The 24,178-nt window shown below is 43.9% G+C and overlaps 1 protein-coding gene across 2 annotated transcripts in view; it reads right to left on the reverse strand.

Moving 5' to 3' along the window:
• The window catches only part of klhdc3l (kelch domain containing 3-like), a 52,934-nt gene extending 41,015 nt beyond the window's left edge, over positions 1-11,919 (reverse strand). The window contains exon 1 of one of the 2 annotated variants that reach the window (XM_067987110.1): positions 11,887-11,919. The gene's annotated coding sequence lies outside the window, so the exon portion shown is untranslated. Of the gene's footprint in view, positions 1-5,793; positions 6,387-11,886 lie in introns of those variants that run through there. The other variant, XM_067987108.1, reaches the window with a different exon arrangement.
• Positions 11,920-24,178: the final 12,259 nt, after the last annotated feature.

Below are 24,178 nucleotides of genomic sequence, written 5' to 3' on the forward strand. Positions count from 1 at the left end.
GAACTGAACACTCCGCAGTATATGACATTGTTTGTACACAATCCATCCCTGTCATGGTGATGGCCACCCAACACCGTGTTGATGCATTGGTGGCCACAGAGAGGGAAGTGAGTCATAGACTTAAGGTGCCTCGTGCTACCTATGTGTTTAGGTAATTTAATCCCATATGGATCTGACAAGTATGCCCAGGAGCAACTAAAAGGCAATGAGACATTGAACAGATGGGAACTATTATTTATTTGTGTAAATGACCTCCTGTAGCACTGTGTATGGAACAAAAAGGGAAATTCAAAAGACCTAGCAGACACAGACGGAAGAAACAGCTAACTGTGCAGTGTTGGAGCCCTATATTAACATGCTACGTGCTCCCTAACCCTCAAAGGCTACTGAAATATTTTGAAGTCCAAAAGGTTAAAATCAAAAGTTTTTAATTTAAATGCTGACAATTAAATTTTTAAAAAACATTTTATTTTTCTTTAATGACTGTAATGGCATCTGCGACAACTTAAAAGTCAGCAACTGTGGCCATACGAAAGAGGTTGCAGATTTTAAAAGGAAAAGAGACAAAAAAAAAGAGATGTTGCATTTATAGTTTGTGAACAGCAATGAGATGGAGACCATTTAATCTGCTTCCGCGTAGTGGTTAAGGGATGAATTAAGTCACTGGGAGAACTCCCTATTCTTTTTCAAATAATCCCAAGAAATTGTTTATGTCCACCTCAACAGGCAAATGGGAGCTTGAATTTAAACCTCATCGGAAAGACAGCACATCTAACTATGCAGCATTCCCCCAGTGTCGTAATGTGGAGTGTCAGCCTGGATTATCAGCTCAAGTCCTGTAATGAAGTTTAAACCTATAACCTTCTAACTCGGAAGCAAGCGTGCCAATAACACATTCAGATCATGTAACAGGTTTTCAATTAAAACTTTTTTTTTGCTTTAACAGCCCAGATCAGCTGGAGTAAATTAGGACAGTTGCCCTATTCCATCATTCATTGCAACAGGCTCAGGTTACAGGTTGGCACAATTATGCAGGCATGATCTGCTGAGCTTACCCACACTGAATACAGCAGTGCAGCAAGGTTTCCATTCTCCTGTATTCATTATATCTACTTAACCAGTAAAAACACAATGATACAGAACAATTCTCCATTTTAAAAAAAATCCTTTCATCCAACCCAAATCACTTATTTATGTCGAAAGAAATCTCAATCACCAGGTAAAGTATGTGGAATATTAAAATAAAATAAGGAGTTAGAATTAAAATGATTGCAAATAAAAAACACAGTAAAAAGTGGGGAATAACACAAATTAAATGTAAAAGGGGCTGGAGACAGAAAATTACATTAAAACGTTCTCTTTGCCATTGATAAATCACAAACGTGCCCCGGCTTATCCAGTAAATTACCCTGCCTGAAAGCTTTCCAATACAGTGACACTACTACTTTAGCATAACAATCCAACATCAGGTCATCGTTCATATTATAGTAGAGCCTTTTAAAATAAAAACACTTGTTTTTTTTTTTAGCAGATTCTCTCTTCTTCCAAGCCTCAGGTATTATAAGAACATAAGAACATAAGAAATTGGAGCAGGAGTAGGCCAATCGGCCCCTCGAGCCTGCTCCGCCATTTAATAAGATCATGGCTGATCTGATCCCAACCACAAATCTAAAGAACACAAGAAGTCGGAGCAGGACCCGGCCACATAGCCCCTGGGCCCTCTCCGCCACCCACAGGGCATTGACCGATCCGAACTCAGCTTCATGTCCAATTTCCTGCCCGCTCCCCATAACCCCTAATTCCCTTTACTTCGAGGAAACTGTCTATTTCTGTTTTAAATTTATCTAATGATGTAGCTTCCACAGCTTCCTGGGGCAGCATATTCCACAGACCTACCACCCTCTGAGTGAAGAAGTTTCTCCTCATCTCAGTTTTGAAAGAGCAGCCCCTTATTCTAAGATTATGCCCCCTAGTTCTAGTTTCACCCATCTTTGGGAACATCCTTACTGCATCCACCCGATCAAGACCCCTCACAATCTTATATGTTTCAATAAGATCGCCTCTCATTCTTCTGAACTCCAATGAGTAGAGTCCCAATCTACTCAACCTCTCCTCATATGTGCGCCCCCTCATCCCCGGGATTAACCGAGTGAACCTTCTTTGTACTGCCTCGAGAGCAAGTATGTCTTTTCTTAAGTATGGAGACCAAAACTGTATGCAGTATTCCAGGTGCGGTCTCACCAATACCTTATATAACTGCAGCAATACCTCCCTGTTTTTATATTCTATCCCCCTAGCAATAAAAGCCAACATTCCGTTGGCTTTCTTGATCACCTGCTGCACCTGCATACCAACTTTTTGATTTTCTTGCACTAGGACCCCCAGATCCCTTTGTACTGCAGTACTTTCCAGTCTCTCGCCATTAAGAAAATAACTTGCTCTCTGATTTTTCCTGCCAAAGTGCATAACCTCACATTTTCCAATATTATATTGCATCTGCCAAATCTCCGCCCACTCACCCAGCCTGTCTATATCCCCTTGCAGGTTTTTTATGTCCTCCTCACTCTCTACTTTCCCTCCCATCTTTGTATCATCTGCAAATTTTGATATGTTGCACTCGGTCCCCTCCTCCAAATCGTTAATATAGATTGTAAAGAGTTGGGGACCCAGCACCGACCCCTGTGGAACACCACTGGTTACTGGTTGCCAGTCCGAAAATGAACCATTTATCCCAACTCTCTGCTTCCTGTTTGATAACCAATCCTCCACCCATGCCAGAATATTACCCCCAATCCCGTGATTTTTTATCTTAAGTAATAATCTTTCATGTGGCACCTTGTCGAATGCCTTCTGGAAGTCTAAATACACTACGTCCACTGGTTCCCCTTTATCCACCCTATACGTTATATCCTCGAAGAACTCAAGCAAATTTGTCAGACATGACTTCCCCTTCATGAAGCCATGCTGACTTTGTCCTATTAAATTATGCTTATCTAAATGTTCCGTTACTGTCTCCTTAATAATAGACTCCAAAATTTTACCCACCACAGATGTTAAGCTAACTGGCCTATAATTTCCAGCCTTCTGCCTACTACCCTTTTTAAATATCGGTGTTACATTAGCAGTTTTCCAATCTGCCGGGACCTCTCCTGAGTCCAGGGAATTTTGGAAAACTATCACCAAAGCATCCACAATCCCTACTGCCACTTCCCTCAAGACCCTAGGATGGAAGCCATCAGGTCCAGGGGATTTATCCGCCTTGAGTCCCATTATTTTACTGAGTACCATCTCCTGAGTGATTTTAATCGTATTTAGCTCCTCCCCCCCGAGAGTCCCCTGTTTGTCCAGTGTTGGGATATTCTTAGTGTCCTCTACTGTAAAGACTGAAACAAAATATTTGTTCAGCATTTTTGCCATCTCCATGTTTCCCACCATTAATTTCCCGGTCTCATCCTCTAAGGGACCTATGTTTGCCTTAGCCACCCTTTTTCTTTTTATATAACTATAGAAACTCTTGCTATCTGTTTTTATATTTTTTGCTAATTTCTTTTCATAATCTAACTTCCCTTTCTTAATCAATCCTTTAGTTACTTTTTGCTGTCTTTTGAAGAATTCCCAATCTTCTATCCTCCCACTAAGTTTGGCTACCTTATATGTCCTTGTTTTTAGTCGGATACTATCCTTGATTTCTTTACTTAGCCACGGGTGGCTGTCATTTCTTTTACACCCTTTTTTCCTCAGTGGAATATATTTATTTTGAAAGTTGTAAAATAACTCCCTAAATGAACACCACTGCTCATGTACCGTCTTACCCTTTAATCTATTTTCCCAGTCCACTTTAATCAATTCCGCTCTCATACCATCATAGTCTCCTTTATTCAAGCTCAGTACGCTTGTTTGAGAATCAACCTTCTCACCCTCTAATTGGATATGGAATTCAACCATGTTGTGGTCGCTCGTTCCAAGGGGATCCTTAACTAGGACATTATTAATTAATCCTGACTCATTACACAGGACCAGGTCCAAGGTTGCCTGCCCCCTTGTAGGATCAGTTACATACTGCTCAAGAAATCCATCCCTGATGCACTCAATGAACTCGTCCTCAAGGCTGCTCTGCCCAATTTGATTTGTCCAGTTAATATGATAATTAAAATCCCCCATAATTATGGCTGTTCCCTTATTACATGCCCCGACTATCTCCTGATTAATACTTCTTCCAGCAGAGTTGCAACTATTAGGAGGCCTATATACTACGCCCACTAATGTTTTTTTTCCCTTATTATTCCTTATCTCCACCCAAACTGTTTCATTATCTTGATGCTTTGTCCCAATATCATTTCTCTGTATTACAGTGATTCCTTCCTTTATTAACATAGCCACCCCACCTCCCCTTCCTTCCTGCCTGTCCTTCCTGATTGTTAAATACCCTGGCATATTTAATTCCCAGTCGTTGTCACCCTGCAGCCATGTTTCTGTAATGGCCACAAGATCATACCCATACGTAGTTATTTGTGCCGTTAACTCGTCCATTTTATTACGAATGCTACGTGCATTCAGATAAAGAACTTTCAAATCTGTTTTGTGACGCTTAGTTCCTGCTTTTTCCTTTTTCAACACTTTACCTATTACTCCATACCTTCTGTCCCTTCCTGTTACGCTTTCCTCTCTCTCCCTGCTCAGGTTCCCAACCCCCTGCCACTTTAGTTTAAACCCTCCCCAACAGCACTAGCAAACACTCCTCCTAGGACAGCGGTCCCGGCCCTGCCCAGGTGCAGACCGTCCGGTTTGTACTGGTCCCACCTCCCCCAGAACCGTTTCCAGTGTCCCAGGAATTTGAATCCCTCCCCCTTGCACCATTCCTCTAGCCACGTATTCATTTGAAATATCCTCCTATTTCTACTCTGACTAGCACGTGGCACTGGCAGCAATCCTGAGATTACTACCTTTGAGGTCCTATTTTTTAATTTACCTCCTAACTCCCTATATTCTGCTTTTAGGACCTCATCCCCTTTTTTACCTATATCGTTGGTGCCTATGTGCACCACGACAGCTGGCTGTTCGCCCTCCCCCTCCAAAATGTTCTGTAGCCGCTCCGAGACATCCTTGATCCTTGCACCAGGGAGGCAACACACCATCCTGGAGTCTCGGTTGCGGCCGCAGAAACGCCTGTCTATTCCCCTTACAATTGAGTCCCCTATCACTATAGCTCTGCCACTCTTTTTCCTCCCAGCCTGTGCAGCAGAGCTACCCGTGGTGCCAGGAAGTTGGCTGCTGCTGCCTTCCCCTGATAAGTCATCCCCCCCAACAGCATCCAAAGTGGCATATCTGTTTGAGAGGGGGATGGCCACAGGGGACCCCTGCACTACCTGCCTGCATCTCTTACTCTTCCTGGTGGTCACCCATTCACTTCCTGCCTGTATACCCTTTACCTGCGGTGTGACCAACTCGCTAAACGTGCTATCCACGAGTTTCTCTGCATCGCGGATGCTCCACAGTGAGTCCACCCGCAGCTCCAGCTCCGAGATACGATCGGTCAGTAGCTGCAGGTGGACACACTTCCCGCACACATGGTCGGCAGGGACACTGGTAGTGTCCATGACTTCCCACATCTTGCAGGAGGAGCATATCACGGGTGCGAGGTCTGCTGCCATGACTTGCCTTAGCTGAGTTACCCCTTTTAAATTACGTTGAAATTAGACCTAGGTTCACTAAAAAAAACACTATCTGCTATAAAACCTGCAGATCTTCCCTTTCTTATTACTTTACTTACAGTAAAATGGTAGAAATACTCACCTGAACCTACTCACCAATCAGCTGCCTCCCCTGTGCCGCGTCACTTTCTGACTGGTGACGTCACCCCGAACTGCCGCTGGTCTCAGAGTCTCGCTCTCAGAGTAAGCTCTGGTCTCGCTCTCTCCGCGCTGTTTATATCCCCGCTCTGGTCTCGCTCTCTCCGCGCTGTTTATATCCCCGCTCTGGTCTCGCTCTCTCCCGCCGCTCACCGCTCTCAGGTCCACTACCGCTCTGCAAGAAAAGCAAGGCAAAGCAGCACCTCCTTCCCCCAACTCCCACACGTACCGAACTCTCAGCACACTGTGTAATATCCGCACACCGTGCAGTCCGCACTGACAGGCCCCTGTATTTCTACAGTTGAGACTCAGATGAGTCAGGCCTGCCCCACCTTCAGGGACCAATTGAATCTAGCTGACCAATTAACTTGCTACAGCAGCTCTCTGCTGAAGCCTGACAGAAACTTAGAAATTTAAACTTTTAAATTGACCTTAAACAGTTGAAGCAATATGCACTAGATTTAAAGAGATTAACCCTTCAACTCCCACACCTGACAGAAACTTAGAAATTTAAACTTTTAAATTGACCTTAAACAGTTGAAGCAATATGCACTAGATTTAAAGAGATTAACCCTTCAACTCCCACACCTGACAGAAACTTAGAAATTTAAACTTTTAAATTGACCTTAAACAGTTGAAGCAATATGCACTAGATTTAAAGAGATCAACCCTTCAACTCCCACACGTACCGAACTCTCAGCACACTGTGTAATATCCGCACACCGCGGATGGGATGGAGTGGGGTGGGGAAGTTGTGCAAGCATGGCTTGGGCTGACTCACCTAACAACTTCCCTTCCCTGCGGAGAATCAGCCAGCTTCTGCTGCCCACCATCCCCTCTTCCTCTAATGACTTGACCAAGATTAAGGACCATAAAGGAGATCTACGCATGGGGGCAGAGGGCACGGCTGAGATGCACATGAATACTTTGCAACTGTCTTTTCCAAAGAAGATGCTGCCAGAGTCACAGTAAAGGAAGATGTAGTTGAAATACTGGATGGGCTAAAAATTGATAAAGAAGAAGTACTAGAAAGACTGGCTGTACTTAAAGTCACCCTGTCCAGATGGGATGCGTCCTAGGTTGCTGAGGGAAGTAAAGGTGGAAATTGTGGAGGTACTGGCCATAATCTTCCAAACATCCTTAGATACGGGGATGGTGCCAGAGGACTGGAGAATTGCAAATTTTGCACCCTTGTTCAAAAAAAGGGTGCAAGGATAAACCCAGCAACTATAGGCCAGTCAGTTTAACCTCGGTGGTGGGGAAACTTTTAGAAACAATAATCCGGGACAGAAATAGCAGTCACGAGGATGAGGGTGGATTGATTAGAGAAAGCCAGCACGGATTTGTTAAAGGCAAATAGTGTTTAACTAACCTGATAGAGTTTTTTGATGAGGTAACAGAGAGGGTAGATGAGGGCAATGCAGTTGATGTGGTGTATACGGACTTTCAAAAGGCATTTGTTAAAGTGCCGCATGGTAGGCTTGTCATCAAGATTGCAGCCCATGGAATAAAAGGGGCAGTAGCAACATGGATACAGAATTGGTTAAGTAACAGGAAACAGAGAGAAGTGGTGAACAACTGTTTTTCGGACTGGAGGGAGGTGTACAGTGATGTTCCCCAGGGGTAGGTGCTGGGACCACTAATTTTCTTGATGTATATTGATAACTTGGACTTGTGTGTAGAGCACAATTTCAAAATTTACAGGTGACACAAAATTTGGAAGGGTAGTGAACAGTGAGGAGGATAGTGATAGACTTCAAGAGGATATAGACAGGCTGGTGGCATGGGCAGACACATGGCAGATGAAATTTAACAGAGAAAAATGCGAGGTGATGCTTTTCAGTAGGAAAAATGAGGAGCGGCAATATAAACTAAAGGGCACAATTCTAAAAGGGGTAAAGAACCGAGAGATTTGGGGATGTATGTACACAAATTGTTGAAGGTGGCAGGACAGGTTGAGAAAGCAGTTAAAAAAGCATTATAAATAGAAGCATAGAGTACAAAAGTAAGGAAGTCATGGTGAACCTTTATAACACACTGGTTTGGCCACAACTGGAGTATTGTGTCCAGTTCTGGGCACCGCACTTTAGGAAAGATGTGAAGGCCTTAGAGAGGGTGCAGAAGAGATTTACTAGAATGATTCCAGGGATAAGGTGCTTTAGTTACATGGATAGACTGGAGAAGCTGGGGGTGTTCTCCATGGAACAGAGAAGGTTGTGAGGAGATTTGGTAGAGTATTCAAAATCATGGAGGGTCTAGACAGAGTAGATAGAGAGAAACTGTTCCCATTAGCGGAAGTGTTAAGAACCAGGGGACAGATTTAAGATGATTGGCAAAAGAACCAAAGGTAACATGAGGAAAAACTTTTTACATAGCGAGTGGTCAGGATCTGGAATGCACTGCCGGGGGTGGTGGAGGCAGATTCAATCGTGGCCTTCAAAAGGGAACTGGATAAGTACATGAAAGGAAAAAAATTGCAGGGCTACAGGGATAGGACGGGGGAGTGGGACTACCTGGATTGCTCTTGCATAGAGCCGGCACGGATTGGACGGGCTGAATGGCCTCCTTCTGTGCTGTAACCATTCTATGATTCTAGATCTGGAATTCATTACATAATAAATAATGGTGTGCATCCCTTTAATAAATTGATGCAAAAAAACTCAACTGTTTTAATCAACCCTGGTGACGCATGTGACTTTGGAACAGAACTGGTTGTACAATCATCCATGATATACTAAAATTCCACTTCATGAGCAAGAACAAACTGTATTCCGACATATTGCGATAGACTTTTACAAGCCAGTGGAATTTCACCGCATGACTCAGATTTGTATATGAGCACAGATTTTTCACAAGCCTGTCTGCTGATTCATACTGACAAGGTGAAATGTCGTCAATGTGAGGTGATACATCAGGTAGGGATGGACATGATGTGTACAACAGCCGTTTCCTGTTCCTAAAAGCCCATATATTCTTGGGTACTGCCTGTAACATTTCAACCAAAAAGCAAAGCGGTCCTAAAAAGTAAACCTGAATTGGTGCATAGCGCTGGTGCCAAAATCTGTTGTAAATGTATAGTGCACGCACAAGCATCAAAGACCAGATTGGAGTTGCTGTGATGCCTCCCACTCAGCGTGCCAACTTTCATCATCCAGGCTCTGATATGAAGAACAGCAGACCACAGTAGGCCCACTGCTGCCTATGTACCTGTACTCTGATATAAGTCCACTGCACAGGTACAACTACTGAGAGGGGAGGAATGAGGGAGGGGCTCCCCAATTTTTTTTGGTAAGAAATACATTCCCCCCTTAGTTCTTTGCAAGTGGTTGTGGCTCTAAACCACCTGAAAAAAAGGTGCAGCAACCAATCTGTGCACCCCAAGCTCCCACAAACAGCAAAGTGATGTGACTAGATAATCTATTTCAGTGATGTTGGTTGAGAGATAAATATTGGCCACGACACGGGGTGAACTCCCCTGCTCTTCTTCAAAATGGTGCCATGACATATTTTACGTCCACCTGAGAAGGCAGGCAGGGCCTAGGTTTAATGTCTCATCCAAAAGACGGCATCTCCGACAGTGCAGCCCTCCATCAGTACTACACGGAGAGGTCAAGGCTGAAGCATTTGCAACCATCTTCAGCCAGAAGTGCCAAGTGGATGATCCATCTCAGCCTCCTCCTAATATCCCCACCATCATTAAGCCAGTCTTCAGCCAATTCAATTCACTCCACGTGATATCCAAGAAATGGCTGTGTGCACTGGATACAGCAAAGGCTATGGGCCCCGACAACATCCTGGCTGTAGTGCTGAAGACTTGTGCTCCAGAACTAGCTGCACCTCGAGCCAAACTGTTCCAGTATATCTACAACACTGGCATCTACCCGACAATGTGGAAAATTGCCCAGGTTATGTCCTGTCCACAAAAAGCAGGACAAATCCAATCCGCCCAATCACCGCCCCATCAGCCTACTCTCAATCATCAGCAAAGTGATGGAAGGTGTCGTCGACAGTGCTATCAAGCGGCACTTACTCACCTATAACCTGCTCAACGATTCTCAGTTTGGGTTCTGCCAGGATCACTCGGCTCCAGACCTCATTACAGTCTTGGTCCAAATATGGACAAAAGAGCTGAATTCCAGAGGTGAGGTGAGAGTGACTGCCCTTGACATCAAGGCAGCATTTGACTGAGTGTGGCACCAAGGAGCCCTAGTAAAACTGAAGTCAATGGGAATCAGGGAGAAAACTCTCCACTGGCTAGAGTCATACCTAGCACAAAGGAAGATGGTAGTGGTTGTTGGAGGCCAATCATCTCAGCCCCAAGACATTGCTACAGGTGTTCCTCAGGGCAGTGTCCTCAGCCCAACCATCTTCAGCTGCTTCATCAATGACCTTCCCTCCATCATAAGGTCAGAAAAGGGGATGTTCGCTGATGACTGCACAGTGTTCAGTTCCATTCGCAACCCCTCAGATAATGCAGCAGTGCGAGCCCGCATGCAGCAAGACCTGGACAACATCCAGGCTTGGGCTGATAAGTGGCAAGTAACATTCGTGCCAGACAAGCGGCAGGCAATGACCATCTCCAACAAGAGAGAGTCGAACCACCACCCCTTGACATTCAACAGCATTACCATCGGCGAATCCCCCACCATCAACATCCTGGGGGTCACCATTGACCAGAAACTTAATTGGACCAGCCATATAAATACTGTGGCTACAAGAGCAGGTCAGAGGCTGGGTATTCTGTGGCGAGTGACTCATCTCCTGACTCCCCAAAGCCTTTCCACCATCTACAAGGCACAAGTCAGGAGCATGATGGAATACTCTCCATTTGCCTGGATGAGTGCAGCTCCAACAACATTCAAGAAGCTCGACACCATCCAGGACAAAGCAGCCCGCTTGATTGGCACCCCATCCACCACCCCAAATATTCACTCCCTTCACCGGCGCACTGTGGCTGCGGTGTGCACCATCCACAGGATGCACTGCAGCAACTCGCCAAGGCTTCTTCGACAGCACCTCCCAAACCCGTGACCCCAACCACCTAGGAGAAGAGCAGCAGGCGCATGGGAACAACACCACCTACACATTCCCCTCCAAGTCACACGCCATCCTGACTTGGAAATATATCGCCGTTCCTTCATCGTCGCTGGGACAAAATCCTGGAAACTCCCTTCCTAACAGCACTGTGGGAGAACCGTCACCACACAGACTGCAGCGGTTCAAGATGGAGGCTTGCCACCACCTTCTCAAGGGCAATACAGGATGGGCAATAAATGCCAGCCTTGCCAGCAACGCCCACATCCCATGAACGAATAAAAAAATATCAGCCTAGATTATGGGCTCAAAGCTCTGGAGTGGGGCTTGAATTCACAATCTTCTGACCCAGACGCGAGCATGCTGCCAACTGAGCCACGGGGAGGAAATCACATTGAAAAGTTGGAGGAGAGCGATTAATCACATATACGAACTAGTCACGTTTAAGTGTGTAAAAACAACCGCACACGTGGATCGCGGGACTTCCCCGGACCGTACAATACAACCGGGTTTGGTAACTAAGCGCCAACGATTGCAACAGCTGCGAGTCAGCGCGGCAATCTAGAGCTGTCAGCGGTTCGATTCGCAGCACGACAGACTCGAGAGAGCACTTTCAATAAAGGAGAAAAGAAACCTGAGCTCAACCCAAATCCTGCCGTTTAAACAGTTCGCAAAACACTTTATACCGCGCGAGGATCCTAGGCTGTTGTAAAAGTTGTGACATTTTATACCGTTCCCTTTCCCCCCCCCTGACAAATGTACTGAAGGAAGCCTACAGAGTGCACGTTAACTAGACTATGAACGCATTCCCGTTTAATGACAGCTAGTATAATAGTTATATATAGACTCATATAACAGTTCCACACTGACGGAATTGGCCACTGCTGGTTACACAAAGTTGCTACAATTCACAAAGTATCCATTTGTCTCCCAGTCTGGGTCCACGTTCCATTATCTCCGACTACTTTATGATCGCCTAAAGAGAAACATCAAAGTTAAATACCAGTGATCCGACAGTGCTCTCCCCTCGCATCCAACCTCCGCCAAGAAGCTTCTGAAAACACAGGAGGCACCGCCCTGTTATCAACTGTACAGCGGCCTTTCCAGTGGAATGTCCGGTGCTGCCTCCTACAGCCCTGGATGATTAACAAACAATCCGTGTCCGGCACAAAGAGCATCTCTTTGGAAAGATTTTGCACCCCTCCTCGCCGCCACCCACCAATGCAGGCTCTAAAATAAGAGATAGTTTTATAATCTATCCAGTGGTGTGAAGATTAAAAAAAGAGAATACATATAAATGTGCAGAATGCATCTGTTTGTACTCTGCACCAACTGGAAGAGGTCAATCCTTACATTGGTTGCCAAATAAGAACATAAGATAGGAACATAAGGAATAGGAGCAGGAGCCATGCGGCCCCTCGAGCCTGCTCCACCATTCAATGAGATCACCTTCCACCTCAACTCCACTTTCCTGCCCGATCCCCATATCCCTTGATTTCCTTAGAGTCCAAAAATCTATCTATCTCAGTTTTGAATGTACTCAATGACTGAGCATCCACAGCCCTCTAGGGTAGAGAATTCCAAAGATTAACAACCTTCTGAGTGAAGAAATTTCTCCTCATCGCAGTCCTAAATGTCCGACCCCTCATCCTGAGACTATGTCCCCTAGTTCTAGACTCTCCAGCCAGGTGAAACAGCCTCTCAGCAGCTGCCCTGTCAAGCCCTTTCAGAATCTTATATGTTTCAATAAGATCTCATTCTTCTAAACTCCAGAGAGTATAGGCCCATTCTACTTAATCTCTCCTCATAGGACAAACCTCTCATTCCAGGAATCAATCTAGTGAACCTGCATTGCATCGCCTTTAAGACAAGTACATTCTTCCTTAGGTAAGGAGACCAAAACTGTACACAGTACTCCAGGTGTGGTCTCACCAAAGCCCTGTACAATTGCAGCAAGACTTTCTTACTCTTGTACTCCAACCCCCTTACAATAAAGGCCAACATACCATTTGCCTTCCTAATTGCTTGCTGTACCTGCATGCTAACCTTATGTGTTTCGTGTACAAGGCCACCCAAATCCCTCTGAATACCAACTTTTTTAAAATTTAAAAATATACTTTATTTCATAAAATTTAAAGATACAATTTACACACAGTTCAAGTAAAAAGACACAAATTGCAGCAAGACAGTTCAAAGCAATACAGAGCAGATCGTATACACTATGATCTCATTATTACAATTTTAAAACACAGTACATATTTTATAACACATTCTGTACAATACAAGGTGGGGTGGCTTTATACGGTAGCCTTTCCCCATTGAGCCTTTGCGTAGGTCACACCTCGCTTCTGTGCATCGTGTAGCATGTACTCCTGGACCTTGGAATGTGCCAGTCAGCAACACTCGGTCGTGGACAGCTCCTTCAGCTGGAAGACTAGCAGATTTCAGGCGGACCAAAGGGACTCCTTCACTGAGCTGATGGTTTTCCAGCCGCAGGTGGTATCTGTCTCGATGTGCATCCCGGGGAACAGCCCGCAGAGCACAGCGTCCTGTGTTACCGAACTGTTGAGGATAAACTGGGACAGACACCAACACATTCCTCTCCACACCCTCTGTGCGAACGGGCAGTGACCAACATGTAATAGTTTCTCACCATTTAAAAAATATTCTGTTTTTCTATTTTTCCGGCCAAAGTGAATAACCTCACACTTCCCCACATTATACTCCACCTGTCACCTTCTTACCCACTCACTTAACCTGTCTATATCCCATTGCAGATTCTTTGTGTCCTCCTTACAGCTTACTTTCCTTAGCTTTGTATCATCAGCAAACTTGGATACATCACACTTAGTCCTTTCATCTAAATAGCTGAGGGCCAAGCACCAATCCCAGCGGCACCCCACTAGTTACAACCTTCCAACCCAAAAATGAGCCGTTAATTCCTACTCTCTGTTTTCTGTCCGTTAACCAATCCTCAAGCCATGCTAATATATTACCCCCAATCCCATGAGCCCTAATCTTGTATAACAACCTCTTGTGTGGCACCTTATCAAATGCCCTTCGAAAATCCAAATATATTATATCCATTGGTTCCCTCTTATCTACCCTGCTAGTTACACCCTCAAAAATCTCTAATAGATTTGTTAAACACGATTTCCCTTTCATAAAACCATGTTGACTCTGTCTAATCATATAATGATTTTCTAAGTGCTATGTTACCACATCTTTAATAATAGATTCTAGCATTTTCCCTACTATTGATGTCAGGCTCACTGGCCTGTAGTTCCCTGTTTTCTCTCTCCCTCCTTTCTTGAATAGCGAGGTTACATTTGCTACTTTCCAATCCACGGGGACCATTCTAGAATCTAGGGAATTCTGGAAGGTCAAAACCAATGCATCCACTATCTCTGCAGCCACCTCTTTTAAAACCCTAGGATGTAGGCCATCAAGTCCAGGGGATTTGTTGGCTTTTAATCCCATTAATTTTTCCAGTACTTTTTCTTTACTAATCTTAATTACTTTAAGTTCTTCCCTCTCATTAGGCCTTTGGTTCCCCACTATTTCCGGTATTTTTTTGTGTCTTCTACTGTGAAGACAGATACAAAATATTTGTTTACTATCTCTGCCATTTCCTTATTCGCCATTATAATTTCTCCTGTCTCTGCCTCTAAGGGACCCACGTTTACTTTCGCTAACCTCTTCCTTTTTACAATCTATTTTTATATTTCTTGCTAGTTTATTCTCATATTCAATTTTCTCCCTCTTTATCAATTTATTGGTCATCCTTTGCTGATTTATAAAACCCTCCCAATCCTCAGGCTTACTACTCTTTTTAGCAACATTGTAAGCCTCTTTTTTTAATCTAATATAATTGTTAACTTCTCTAGTTAGCCATGGTTGGATAACTTTTCCTGTGGAGTTTTTATTCCTCAAGGGTATTCCTCAAGGGTATTCTTCATTGAGAATTATGAATTATTTCTTTAAATGTTTGCCATTGCTTATCTACCGTTGTATCTTTTAATCTAATTTCCCAATCTACCTTAGCCAACTCGTCTACATAATTGGCCTTGTTTAAATTTAAGACCTTAGTTTTGAACTTTAACAACATCACTCTCAAACTCAAAAAGAAATTCTAACATATTATGATCACTCTTCCCCAGAGGATCCTTTATTATAAGATCACTAATTAATCCTGTCTCACTACACAATATTAGATCTAAAATAACCTGTTCCCTAGTTGGTTCCTTGACATATTGTTCTAGAAAACTGTCTCGGATGCATTCCTTGAACTTGTCCTCCAAACTACTTTTGCCAATTTGTTACATGCTCCTCTAATTTCCTGATTTACACTCTGTCCAACACTATAACTACTGTTAGGGGGCCTGTAAACTACTCCCACCAGTGTTTTCTGCCCCTTGTTATTTCTTAGCTCTACCCTTACTGATTCTACATCTTGATTTTTTGAGCTAAGATCTTTTCTCACTACCTTCTTTATCTCATCCTTTATTATCATGGCTATCCCCCACCCCTCCTTTTCCATTTTGCCTATCTTTCCTAAAAGTTAAGTACCCTGAAATATTTAGTTCCCAACCTTGGTCACCCTGCAACCATGCCTCAGTAATGGCTACTAGATTAAACCCATTTATCTCTATTTGTGCCATTAATTCATCTATCTTGTTACGAATGCGTCGGGAATTCAGATACAGCGGTTTTAATTTTAACTTTTTACTATTTTTCCCTGATGTGACCTTAGTCACTAATGCCCTATTACCTTTGCTAAACTCTCTGGCCCTTCCTGACACACTCTGCTTGTTTTTACCCAAATCGCTACTCTGCTCTACAGCCTTGACTTTTCTCTTTAGACTGATAAATTTACCCTTACCCCAACCCCCACCCCTTTTTAGTTTAAAGTCTTATCTACTGTCTTAGTTATTCAATTCGCCAGGACACTGGTCCAAGCCCAGTTTAAGTGGAGCCCGTCCCAACGGAACAGCTCCCTCTTTCCCCAGTACTGGTGCCAGTGCCTCATGAAATGAAACCCCTGCTTCCCACATCACTCTTTCAGCCACATATTTAACTCTCTGATCTGTTTGCCCCATGCCAATTTGCACGTGGCTCAGGTAGTAATCCAGAGGTTATTACCTTTGAGGTTCTGCTTTTTAATTTGGACTCTAGCTCCTCAAACTCCCTCTGCAGGACCTCATTCCAATTCTACCTATGTCATTGGTTCCTAGGTGGACCACGACAACTGGATCCTCCCCCTCCTCTTCCAAGTTCTTCTCCAGCCATGAGGAGATGCCCTTAACCCTGGCACCGGGCAGGCAGCACAGCCTTCGGGACTCCCGGTTGCGGCTGCAGAGAACAGTATCTATCCCCCTGAATCTACTATCCCCTAACACTACCACATTCCTTTTCGCTCCCCCCACTTGAATGGCCTCCTGTACCATGGTGCCGTGGTCAATTTGACCATCCACCCTGCAATCTTTGTTCTCATCTACACAGGTAGCAAGTACTTCATACCAGTTGGACAAGGTCAAAGGATGAGGCTCCTCCATCACTGCATCCTGGTTTCCCATGCCTGCCTGACTCGCAGTCACATCCTCCTATCCCTGACCTCGAATCAAATCTAAACTACTACCTAACCTAAGGGGTGTGACTGCCTTAAATTTATTTAAGTTGAGGGGTGTCAATTGGACTCCCCTCAACTTAAATAAATTCCCAAACATTAACCATTTTTTAAAGAACAAATCTAGAGGAAGATGATACTCATTGAAATGTTAGTCGGGATGGGTTGGAATGGGAAGGAAATCCTGCAAGGACAGGTCTGACCTTATGATCTCATGGAGTTTGCTGGACTGCCTTTTGGAAGTTGGAAGGAATACTAATGAAAGCAGTTTCATATTTTAAAGGGAAGAAAATGACCAATAACAAAATACACTCAAACATAACAATATATGACATTTTATTTCTACATATAGTGTTTCTGACCTATCAATATATATGAGGAGTGTATTTTTATATTTGTACTTTTAATATTCATGTTTCAGCACTAGCAAGAAGTGACTAATTCTACAATACCATTTTTATCTCTTTTTCTTGAAAATAATGGGCCGGATTTTGCTGTGACCAGCGAACTGTTCGTTAGACTTGCACTTGCCCACAGACTTTCTATGGGGTTTTGCTCGGCAGGTTACTGTAAATTAGAGATCCAAATAGTGTACGCTCTCTACAGGGCATTTGGGATCAGTGTGAACAGGGCAAGCAGCTGTGAATCTCCTTAACCAATCAGATTGAAGAATCGTTAATAAGCAATGCAGAGTTTGAACCAGGAAGTGTAAGTTAGAATAGTGAATTCAACGTCAAATCAGGTACAGGAAGCGAAATAAACAGGGAAAGAAAGATTGGATTACGAGAGAGGAGTAAAAGAGACAAAGAAAAAGTTTTTAAAAATGTATTTCAATTTTTTTTAAATCTCCAAAAATAATTAAAAACTGAAGGAATGAGACTGCACACTTGTAAAAGTTAATTTTCAAGGCCAGAAAGGTCATTTTGCAGTAATTAAGATTTACCACACTGTTAAAAAGGTACTTAGACTGGAACGGACAAGCCCTAACTTTTTGTGGTGAGTTTTGTCTGTATCTACAATGTCAGTACAGGAACTTCACGCCGTTCAATACATTTGAATGGGGAGCCAAAGGGTGAGATGCCATTTTTTGCACAGCTTACAGGGGGCAACGCACCTCGGACAGCAGCTTCCAGATTTTCCAGTTTAACTGTGCATGTGTGCTCGCCAGCAGTTGTTGTCCAATTTGCACAAAAATTACAGTGTGCCCTGTTAGCCTCGCCGTTACTTTCACAGCAAAATCCGGCCCAATATATTTTTAATTGTCTAGGCATTATATTGTTACTCTAACAGCAGAAGACTAGCGGTATATTTCATCAGTGAAATAACATTGTAAAAGATACACAACTCCCAAGAAGGAAACTAAAGCAAATGGAACTTATACTGCATTAAATTACTGTGCTACGGTTGGCCAAAGATCTTCTTCATCCAAACCTATCCTGTTATATTGTAAACAATGTAATGGGAAGATGTTAGGGTTGATAGTTTGGAAGGATGAAATCAAGTGGGCCAAAGGGAAATTTGATCTGAAACCAGTTTGTGAGTTGTTGCTGCAGCAATTCTTGAAGGATGGGCACACTATAAATTGTCATCAAATGCACTTGGTTTGCAATTCTAAATTTAACCGATAACTGAAATTAGCAACTGTGATTCCTATTCTGAGCATGGGGCTTTCAACTGGGGAATGAAACCAATCAGGCTTGAATAATGTTGAATTAATATTCTGAGGGTTTTATTTTGGGAGTGTGGGGTTAGATTAGGTGACATAACAACAAAGTGCATTTGAAAACAATTGTAATAAGGATGGATGTCCATTAATCTGGATAAATTGTAGGTCACTGATGTCCAAGATCTTATAATTCTCTGGCAATTTTGATTAATTCTGTATTTGCCAGAGTTCCAGGTGATGATATTTTGAGATACTTCTACAAGCAGAAGCAGCAGCATAAAGCTTTTTCATGGATATTCTTTGCAGACATTTTGAATGAATAGAGGTTGAGATACAGCTGCAAAAGCTCTTATATTCCTGACATGAACATGGAGGGTTGGTTCAAGATCCAACAGCTCCTGTGGTGCTGCTCTAGCCTTACAGGGAACATCTCTCTTGTATTCTAGAAGGAAGGCTTTTGCATGAGTATACCATCCTAAGTGAGCCTAATGGCTTGTATGTCTTTAGACCACATTGTTTATAAGAGAAAGAGAGAGGCTTTCTCTTCAGCGTTCTAAATAGGCCCATGACATTCTATTATTAGCCAGATGCAGGTTTTGTAGAACCAATAGTGACAAATAGGGTCAAGTTTTCTTTAAGTCCATCTCTCTTCTAATAGTTTTTAATACCACCTTTGCTACTTATTGTCAGGGAGCACAAGTGGAAAAAAGGAACGTGAAGAGGTTGGTGCTGTGGTGCTATGTGCCACAGCACTATCTGCATTGGAAATGTAAATCTCGGGAGCTGGGAAGATTGGGAGATAAATGCAATGTAAGTATCTGTGATAATTACTTTTCACCTACTTACACTTAATACCCAGGCAGGGCACAAATGATGTGACATGACCTTCCTGCAAGCACAAGAAGTGCACATTGTACATAAAACATTTAATATATTACTAGTTGATCTCCTGTGGAGTTGCTCACTGGCAATCAAGACAAAGTGTAGTCTTCAAGGGTTAGAGAGCAGGGGATAACTGGACCAGGGCATGCAGATGTAATTCGGTCCCCATTTTAAAGTCATAATCTGTCCTCACTTTTATATTTCCATTATAAATTCCTATGTCCATACATAATGGTAGCTGCCTATGGGCATGTGCTGCAATTGTGCCTTCTTGCCAGTGGAGGAATTGTAGTGCCACCACTGGGGAGATGGCATAATTACTATGTGACAAGTTAGCATAGGCAGTTTTCATAATAGATGTAGAGTAGGAATTTATAGTGGAAAAAGTGCAGCTGACACAAAACTTTTAATATATTACATGTTTATATAGGCAAAATCTTTTACATATTAAAATTTGGATAATTCACAATATTCCATTTCGAAATTTGAGTGAACTATGTCAGGTGATTTCAATGGGAAAATCCACTTCAAAGTTTCCACATGTACCTGCTGGACCAGTTATACCTGTAGGTGGCACTGTGATAGGGACTTCCAATGTAATTTAAGTGTTCTACCAGTGATCTGCTTGCAAACTAACATTACATGACAGGCTCACAGGCACTATCCAATGCCATCTTTACTTCAACAGAACAGGAACAGTAGTACCAAAACAAAAACAAAAGCAGCCAAACTTAATGCAACAATAAATATTTTGGTGTGGGGGGGAATATGTTATGAAGCATTTTTATTTGTAAAACTAAAGAATTGCCAATCATTCCTTCCTCACTCCTTCATTGATGTCCCTTCCTGACTTACTCAATGGCCTCTGGTTGTAAAGTGCCCTCAGTGGTTTCCTCCTACAAGCCCAGAACATTTACCCCTTCTTTTCTTCTGCCTCTCTCCAAAATTTTGACTTCCTGGTTGTCCCCTTGATTCATGTGGTCCATAGAGTCTCATTCCTACTTGGGCCTTTGTAGATTCAGTGGACACTTCAAGACAGCCTCCTAGAAGCCTGTTTCCGCTCACCTCCAGTGTCCCAGCCCTGCATTGCACCAACCCATAGATGTTCTCAGTTGGTGAAGAATGCTTGTCTTTCCTAATGTAAATAGACCTTTCAGCTGCAATAGCGGTCAACTCCAATAGTAACATGGAGCTTCCTCGAGCTCAATCTTGGAATACCCATAGATGCATTGTTAATCTCGCTGGTGACCAGCAAAATTGTGAGGCCATCCCCAAACGCTTCCCCGTTGTCCATACCTGTACCAATCCCCCAACACAGAAAGCTGCAGAACTGCCTTTTCGGCTGACCCTCTCACTAATAGAAGTAACTGTAGAGTAGTCCTGACAGTGTTACCAGCACATTCCCTCTTCCCAATTTAAAATTGATTTCTTACCCCCTCTCCCCCAACAGAAATCTGTTTTCCGCTTGTCACCCACCAACCCCCCCCACCTCGAGAGAGCGAGAGAGAGAGAGAAAGTTCTCTGGCCTTGCCCCTCTTCCTACTGAGTTTGTTTGCCTAGTTCATTCTTCCCTCCTCCCTCCCCCACCCCATGCTTAGACTAGTTTGTCATCTGCTAAGCACCCCTGCTTGTGGAGAAAGTTTCCTGGCCTTGGCAACCCCTTGAAACTAATGGGCGGTCACTATAGCAGCAGGTGATGTGCCACGCCGGTTTACTACCCAAGTGGTGAAGACCAAGATTACCCCCAATAGGTATTAGGAACTGAATTGGAACTTTCCAAACATGAAGGACTGTTACAGCTAGAGGAGAAAAGAAACCTTCAATATGAAGTGCGAGCTGGATCTGAACCCAAGTAGAAAGCACAGGATGTTTAACTCATGCACTACCCACTCCTCTCACCTCAATACCTTTACTGAATTTGTTTTCAATACTTAATTCATAGTGTTTTGTCACAGTTGAAAAGGTGTTAACTAGCAAGTAGTATAATTGTTGAATGGAAAATGTCACACATTGGCAAACTGAAGTTACTGTCAACTCTTTCCATAGGTGGTGCTAATTTAAGCCGTTAGGTTGCTTTTATATCAGTGCTGTTTTAGCTCGGATTCCCGGAGACCGATGTCCACGAGCCAGTTCCCAGTGCATGCACTGCTAACTCCAGCTCCTTTATCCTGGTGGCAGACTTGTAGACCCAATTTTTCACAAATGCTGGTCCCCTGGAATCCGAACTAAAACAACATCAATATAATTGCAGCTTTAGATGGTGCAACACCAATCTTAATAATGTAGTTGTGTTTAAGTTCAAAATGCCTAGCTAGCACTTGAGCTGAGGCTGAATAACCTTATTAATATGGAGTCATGTGTAACAACACATTCGCTGTTCGTTAGTTTGTCGACCCAGTTGTTTAAATGACTGAAAATTAGAATTACATGACAGAACTGCAGATGGTGGTTTAATTCCTAGTTACTCATAAAATCAGGGATTTTGTTGACTCATTTGGATACCTAGGGGGCCGAAAACCTGTGGGCATAACTCCGACAGAAGTGTACCAGAAGGACTGAAATTTAGGCCAGGATCCAGGCACACCAGGTCCCGGCCTTGTGATGGAATTTGCACTCGACCTTGTAAGAGAAGAAGCCTCTGCCTGCCCCTTACAAAGCCAGCAACATAAAAGCAGGTAGGGCGGGGTCTATGATAATCAGAGTTCCCACATCCCCAGTCATTCAGTCAGCATGGGCAGGATCAGCAGCCAGTATGCCTGATGAGATCAAGTCTACCAGGCTGCCAACTGGCAGAAGTGGGCCCCACCTGGCGGTCCAGACCTGAACTCTTGAAGAGGAACCTGAAGGTAAGTTTTTATTTAACAGTTTCAATGCAGCCCCCTTAACAAAAAGGGCCACGATGGAACAACTTTGTTCTTTCTGGGGTGGGTGGGGAAGAAAACTGATCATCTTCTCGGACTGGGCGCAGTATGTTGTATTTTGTGGCCTTCAGGGGCAAGCAGCCATCCAAGATGCACCCTAGTAACACGCACACCTGCTAGAGGCATGCAAAATAGGAAATCTCCCCCTGATCCTGGATAGTCCGCAGGAGGCAGTGGCAGAGGTTCACAGTGGCTGCAATTGCTGGGATCGCAGACCCACGAATGTATGGGACCCTAGGCAATAAACCAGTTGTTAAAACTTGTCAGTAATACTTGTATTTAGATGGTTTTAGCAAATCCTGAAAACAAGCCACTAAATTAATTGACAGATTTTGTTTCGGGCAGATATTCACCTTTAGATTATCCGTCTTCATATATAAATGTAAGGAAATCCCAGAATCAGTTGATGATAAAAAGATCAGTTGATAATTCTCAGTTGGTATTCTGAGATTAGTTAGTAATTCAAACTAGTTTTTAAAATAGCAGACAAAAGAATTTCATCCAAATGCATTAGCATGTTTGTTAATATCACACAGCATGTTTTCAAGGTGCAAGTGTGGGAATTGGACAGTGATGTGTCTGCAGCACTATTTATATCTAAGGCAACAGTTCCAATGCACTTTCTTGTAACTGTGAAGTGTGCACACATTGAATATACATTGGTGTGAAAAAGATCAATATAATTTGGGTATTAGATTGGGAAGCGACACTAAGCACAGTACAACCAAGCAATGTACGCTCGGACAAGCAGTGATAGACAGTGAAGGGGTCGAGAGAAGTGGTGGTCAGCTGGAACTGGGTGTTGTCAGCATACATGTGGAAACTGATGTGTTTTCAGATGATGTCGCCGAGGAGCAGCGTGTAAATGAGAAATAGGAGAGGGGCCAAGGAAAGATCCTTGGGGGACTCCAGAGGTAATGGTGTGGGAGCGGGAAGAGAAACCATTGCAGGTGATTCTCTGGCTGTGACTGGATAGATAAGAATGGAACCAGGCGAGTGCAGTCCCACCCAGTGTACGACAGAGGAGAGGCATTGGAGGGGGATGGTGTGGTCAACCATGTCAAAGGCTGCCGACAGGTCAAGAAGGAGAAGGAGGGATAGTTTACCACGGTCACAGTCACATAGGATGTCATTTGTGACTTTGATAAGGCCCGTTTCAATACTGTGGCAGGAGCGGAAACCTGAGAGACTCAAACGTGGAGTTGTGGGAAAGATGGGCACAGATTTGGGAGGCGACAACACGTTCAAGGACCTTGGAGAGGAAAGGGAGGTTGAAGATGGGCCAGTGGTTTGTAAGGACAGAGGGGTCAAGGGTGGGTGTTTTTGTGGAGGGGGGTGATGACGGCACATTTGAAGCGGAGGGGCACAGTATCTGAGGAGACGGAACCGTTAACAATATCAACTAACATGGGGGCCAGGAAGGGAAGTTAGGTGGTCAGCAGTTTGGTGGGAATAGGGTTGAGGGAGCAGGAGGTGGGTCTCATGGACAAGATGAGCTCGGAGAGGACATAAGGGGGGATAGGAGAGAAACTAGAGAAAGATGCGAGCTCAGGGCTAGTGCAGGCGGGGAACCTTAGGGGAAGTTTGGCTTGGTGGGCTAGGGGAAGGGAGGGAAGCGGCAGATGTAGCTGGGCGGATGGTCTCAATCTTAGTGACAAATATGTTCATGAGCTCCTCACACTTGTTGTTTGGTTGAGGGTGGAGGAGGCAGGGGAGAGCAGTTTAAGAAGATGGTTTGTAGTGGAGAAGAGGAGTCAGGGGTTATTTTTGCATTTCAGGATGATCCGGGAATAGTGAGCAGTTTTGGCAGAGGAGAGCAGGACCCGATAGTGCTTTATGTGGTCCAGCCAGATCTGAATGAATGGCTGAACCAGTTGTCTGCCATAAACGTTCAAGTCGGGGTCCCTTGGACTTAAGGGAGTGGAGATGAGGGCCGTACCAGGGGGAACGCCCAGGGTGAGAGAGAGTAATGGTTTTAATGGGGACAAGGGCATCAAAGGTGGAAGTGAGGGTGTGATTGAGCAGATTGGTAGCTGCAGAAATGTCATGGTAAATGGAGGGCCAAAGGCTGGACAGTTGGGAATTTGAAAGTGCCGTTGTAAGTGACTTGGGGAAGAGAATTTTCCAGGAATGGACACAGAAGGAAGTGGGGTTGGGACGGGGGCGGGGGATGTGGGGAGCTGCCAGGGAGCAGAAGACC

The sequence above is a fragment of the Heptranchias perlo genome, chromosome 7, assembly GCF_035084215.1.
Source record: "Heptranchias perlo isolate sHepPer1 chromosome 7, sHepPer1.hap1, whole genome shotgun sequence".
Classification (NCBI taxonomy): domain Eukaryota; kingdom Metazoa; phylum Chordata; class Chondrichthyes; order Hexanchiformes; family Hexanchidae; genus Heptranchias; species Heptranchias perlo.